Below are 6,003 nucleotides of genomic sequence, written 5' to 3'. Positions count from 1 at the left end.
CCCGCAGAAAAGAGACCGTAGGACATTCCGAGATACTGCTGTAGAAACAGGGAGAGAAGTAGAGAGCTCCCAGACACTTAGAGACGCGGGACGTTTTCCAGGAAAGCACGGGGTCAGCTAGTCATCCTGAGAAAGGAAAAAAACAAAAAAAAGAAAGAAAGAAAGAAAAAGCGAAATTCAGTATCACCAGTGTTTTGAGGAACTGTTGGATAAGTGTCTGATTACAACTTTATTTTGTTTGATTGTTTGGTTTGGTTTTTTGAGACAGGTTCTCATCACATAGCCCTGGCTGTCCTGGAATTCGCTCTGTAGGCCTGGAACTCAGAGATTCGCCTGCCTCGCCTCCTGAGTGCTGGGATTAAAGGGGTGCTCCACCACCCTCTGCTAAGACAAGGTCTTTCCATATAGCCCAGGCTGGCCACAGAGTCGTGCAATCCTGCCTAAACCTCCCAAGAACAAAAACAAAAAAGAAATAAGATTTTTGTTTTGGGAGGTTTTTTTTGTTTTGTTTTTTCTTTTTTTTTTTTTGTTTTGTTTTTTCTTTTTTTTTTTTTTTTTCCGGAGCTGAGGACCGAACCAGGGCCTTGTGCTTGCTAGGCAAGCACTCTACCACTGAGCTAAATCCCCAACCCCATTTTTTCTTTTTTTTGAAGATTTTTGTTTTTTTGTTTCTTTGTTTTTTGTTTTTCGAGACAGGGTTTCTCTGTGTAGCTTTGGAGCCTGTCCTAGAACTCTGTAGCCCAGTCTGACCTCGAACTCACAGAGATCAGCCTGCCTCGCCTCCTGAGTGCTGGGATTAAAGGGGTGCTCCACCACACCCGGCTAAGACAAGGTCTTTCCATATAGCCCAGGCTGGCCAGAGTCGTGGCAATCCTGCCTAAAACTCCCAAGAACAAAAACAAAAAAGAAATAAGATTTTTGTTTGGGGAGGTTTTTTTTGTTTTTGTTTGTTTGTTTGTTTGTTTTTTCGAGACATGGTTTCTCTGTGTAGTTTTGGTGCCTCTCCTGGAGCTCGCTCTGTAGCCCAGGCTGGCCTCGAACTCACAGAGATCTGCCTGACTCTGCCTCCCAAGAGCTGGGATTAAAAGCATGCACCACCATCTCCTGGCCAAGAAATAAGATTTTTTTGTGTATTATTTTTAATTATGTGTATGTCTGGGGGGGGGGTGCAAATGAGAGTGAGTGCCAGTGTAGGTCCGGGGCAATGGATCCCCTGGAGCTGGAATTAAGGAGGTTGTGTGCTGCCCAGTGTCGGGCTGGGAACAGAATTTGGGTCCTCTATACGCTCTGAACTGATGAACCATCTCTCCAGTCGAAAAATTCTTTTAAATTGTTTACATTTTTGAAGGGACTCCACGTGCGTGTGGAGGTCAGAGAACAACTTTGTAGGGTCAGTTCCCCCCTTCTGCCTTTATGTGGGTTCCGGGGACCAAACTCCTCAGGCTTGCCAGCCATGGTTTCTTAGCAACTGAGCCTAAGCACTTTGTCAGAAATAGTTATTTTCCTTTTCTCTTTCCCTTCTTTCTCCACCTTCTGTTGTTTGTTCTCTCTCTCTCCTCTCTCTCTCTCTCTGTTGTTGTTTTTAGACTGGGTCTTTGTAGCCCAGGCTGGATTTGAACTCCCACATAAAATTAGAATGACTTTGAGCTGCTCTGTGTGCACACACACACATGAACGCACACACACACACCCCACACAAACACATCTTCGCTTCCCAAATGCTGACATTACAGGTGTGGGACACCATACCTGGCTAACTGGTTTTGCTTTGTTGGGTTTTTATTTTTATTTTTATTTATTTTTTGTTTGTTTTGTTTCTTTCCCAGGACAAACCCTTTCGCAAACATCTGCGTGCACGTGACTTGTGTTACATCTTGCGAGTTCAGTGTGAGGGTCATTTGTCCTCGTTGGGGGTTGAAGACTCTAAAAGCTCACTGATCCCTTATATCAAGGATGCAGAGATAGTTGGGTGTTATGATGCGTGCCTATAATCTTAGCACTCAGGAGGCTCAGGTAGACAGGATTGCTACAAGTTTGGGGCAATTTGTGTACATTGTGAGTTAGGCCAGTTCGGCCTAATGTCCAGTCAGGGTTACTATAGCTCCAGTGAAACTCCATGACCCAAGCAACCTGGGGAGGAAAGCGTTTATTTGGGCTTACGTTTCTACATCACAGTCCAGCACCGAAGGAAGTCAGGGCAGGAACTCAAACAGGGCAGGAACCTGGAGGCAGGAGCTGATGCAGAGGCCATGGAGGGGTGCTGCTTTCTGGCTTGTGGCACATGCCTTGCTCAGCCTGATTTCTCACAGAACCCAGGACCACCAGCCCAGGGACGGCACCACCCACAATGGGCGGGGCCCTCCTCCACCAATCACTAATTAAGAAAATATCCGACAGGCTTGCATATAGCCAGATCTTATGGAGGTATTTTCTCTTTGACGACTCAAGATTGTGTCAAGTTGGCATAGAATTAGCCAGCACACCTACCCACCAAACCCCGTCTCAAAAACAAACTCAGAGCTGAAGGTCAGTGCACAGACTATCAAACATTTTGCTCCTGGAAGCCTATCGATAATGGGGACACTCCTAGGCTAAAGGGTGACGGGTGTGACTTCGCCATAGAGCCCTTGTGTAACATACATAAGGTTTCTATCCCCAGCAACAAGGAAGAAAAACCCAAATCCTCCATTCCAGCGGACCTCAGTCACATTGCACTTTGTCACAGAGAAGAGCCGTGGTGCCTCATCTAGGCGCCGAGAGAGAATCCAGCAACAACGGTCCACCCACCCTTATCTTAATCTTGCAGGTCTCAAGGTCCCTGCTGGGTGCCTCGCAGCAAGACCTGTTAGTATAAACTATACACAACCACATATAACTATATGACCGGCTCCAAGGTTGAGGGGAAGGTTTTTATTGTAGATACGAGGGAGAATAAAGCCAGAGTCATCTGGATGGGTCCAGAACAGGGAGAGAAAGTCGTACACTGATCGTGGCCAGAGCCCACAGGTCATGGGGCCGGGTGGGGGTTGGCGAGAAAAGAAGACAGAGTGGGCTGACGAAATGAGGAGAGCGAGAATGCATGGCCGAAATAGTAGGATTGTAAGGGAAAGGAGAAGTCAGGGGAGGGAAGCCTATGAGCTGGAGAACTTTTGGGTAGGAGGCAGGGTGAGAAGAGCTGCGAAGAGCCACTGGTACTGGGGATACTGAGCGAGCCTGGAGGCCAGCGTGAGCTTTGATATGCTAATGGACACCACAGATAGCCTTTTGTTTCTTTTGGACCTGACCTTGTTATTCTCTTTACACAGGCTGCTTTGCTTTGACCCAACACTCTGCTTCACAAAAAAGTTACATAAAAGCCACGTTTTCCAAATCCTCTGTCTCCCCTGCTTCGGGAACCCGCCCCAGGAGTTCTTCTCCCCCAAGCTTCAAGTCAGTAAAAGGCAAGCTATCTTCTGACCCCCCACACACACACACCTTTGGTGTGGAACAAACGCATCCTACACCCCAAAATAAATACCACCAGTGCTGGAGTCCTCAGCATCTCTGGGAGCCCTCATCACGAAAGAGGCTCAGAGAGCCACTCAGAGACATGCCTATGCTTAGAAAATGGAATGGGGCATGAAGAAGGAAGCCAGAGGGTTAGAAAGAGAGGTGGGAAAGAACAGAGGAAGGACCGTGGGGTGTCTAACAGTAAAACTAACACAGGCCAGGCGGTGGTGGCACACGCCTTTAACCCCAGCACTCGGGAGGCAGCGGCAGGTAGACCTCGGTGAGTTCGAGGCCAGCTTGGTCTACAAAGCGAGTTCCAGGACAGAGACATACAGGTCCACTTGACTGCAGAAGATTGTGAGAAGCTAGGCATGGTAACTGACGCCCATAATCTCTACAATTGGGAGGCTAAGGTTGGATGGCCATGAAATTTTGTTATTGTTTGCTTTTGGGATAAAGTCTCTCTGTGTAGCCTTGGATGTCCTGGAACTCGCTCTGTAGATCAGGATGGCCTTGAACTCAAAGAGATCCAGCTGCCTCTGGCTCCTGAGTGCTGGGATTAAAGGTGTGTGCCACCATGCCCAGCTTTGTATTGATTTTGAGGCCAGGCTGGGTGACAGAGTGAGACTCAAAAGCATAACAAGATTGTGAGAGATGGATAAACAGAGGAGAGCAGAGAGGGATGTAATATGGAGCCGGGAAGGGGGAAGAAGAGATGGCCCAAAAGGAAGAGGCAGAGAATGTTGCTCAGCCTTCCAGGCACTTAGGAAGTCTTTTGTTTGCCTAGCCCAAGCTTGAAGAAGCTGGGACCCAGAAGACAGTCACAAGGCCCACTGGAGAGGGAAACAGTGCATACAGTCAGGAGGTATTAAGATTGTGGAAGCCCAGGACAGAAAGAGGCCAGGAAACCAGGACCTTTAGGCACAGCTGAAGAGCCAACCACACCTGTGGGGCCCTCCTGTGGTGATATTGTGTTCCCCAAAATATTGTGCACCCTAATAAACTTATCTGGGGTCAGAGAACAGAACAGCCACTAGATATAGAGGCCAGAAAATGGTGGCACACACGCCTTTAATCCTAGCATTCCAGAGGCAGAAATTCGTCTGGATCTCTGTGAGTTCAAGGCCACACTGGAAACAGCCAGGTGTGGTAACAAGAGCCTTTAATCCCAGGAAGTGATGGCAGAAAGCAGAAAGGTATATAAGGCGTGAAAACCAGGAACTAGCCCAGGATTTCGAGAAGCAGTTCAGCTGAGATCCATTTGGATGAGGACACAGAGGCTTCCAGTCTGAGGAAATAGGATCAGCTGAGGAACTGGCAAGGTGAGGTGGCTGTGACTTGTTCTGTTTCTCTGATCATTCACCCCAATACCTGACCACGAGTTTTTTTTATTAATAAGACCTTCTAAGATTCGTGCTTCACCTTCCACTAGTGCTTTAGCAGGACTTTGGCTCCCTGTCCCTATAAGGGAATCCCTGGCCTGCCACACTCTAGATACAGGCTCTGCTAAATCTTACCTGAGCCACACCCCAGCCCCTCACTGGTGGACTCTAGGCAGGGGCTCTACCACTGAGCCACACCCCCAGCCCCTCACTGGGGGATTCTAGGCAGGGGCTCTACCAGTGAGCCGCACTCCCAGCCCCTCACTGGGGGATTCTAGGCAGGGGCTCTACCACTGAGCCACACCCCAGCCCCTCACTGGGGGATTCTAGGCAGGGACTCTACCACTGAGCCGCACTCCCAGCCCCTCACTGGGGGATTCTAGGCAGGGGCTCTACCACTGAGCCGCACTCCCAGCCCCACTTCCACTGTTTAAATCCCTGCCCAGGCTCCTCCCTGAGTCTGCATTCCTTCCTAAGCCCTTTGACCCTGAGTTCTGCTTTCCCCCACAGTCACCCTTAGTACAGAAGGCTTCCTGCTAGTTATCTACGCGATGCAAATGTGTAAACATCTATGTGGAAAGCCCTGTTCTTGCCTTTGGAGACAAACATGAAGGGTGAGCTGTCCATCTTAACAAATGTACATTCTAGAAGACAGACACACAGTGGGGAAGGGCGGAGATAACAGAGGAGTGGAGGAGAGAGTTACCAGGGAAGCCTCCTGCCATGGTGACTTCTGAGTGAGACCTTTGGAAAGGGAACCAGATGAGCTGAGAAATGAAGGAAGACTCCTGGGGAGAGTGCAAAGGCCCTGAGGTAGGACTGGCCACAGCAAGCACAAGAGCCAACCAGTGAGCCGGACTCTGGGGAGGGACAACACTTGATAGGGGAGATCCCCTAAATACAGCACAGTCCTTTCCTCTTGAGGCCCTGATCACCTGTTGTTCCCAGGGCAATTTGAGCCCATTCGGCCTAATCGAACGCACAACAGAAACAAAACACTGGATTCACAAGATGCCTCAGCGGCAAGGGTGCTTATCTCATAGCCTGAATACCTGTGTTCAAGCCCCAGAACTCACCACGCAGTGGTGGCACACGCCTTTAATCCTAATACTCAGGAGGCAGAGGCAGGCAG

The sequence above is a fragment of the Peromyscus californicus genome, unplaced genomic scaffold (genome assembly GCF_007827085.1).
Source record: "Peromyscus californicus insignis strain IS unplaced genomic scaffold, ASM782708v3 Scaffold_4__1_contigs__length_199733344, whole genome shotgun sequence".
Taxonomy (NCBI): domain Eukaryota; kingdom Metazoa; phylum Chordata; class Mammalia; order Rodentia; family Cricetidae; genus Peromyscus; species Peromyscus californicus.
This window is presented reverse-complemented; position numbering follows the sequence as displayed.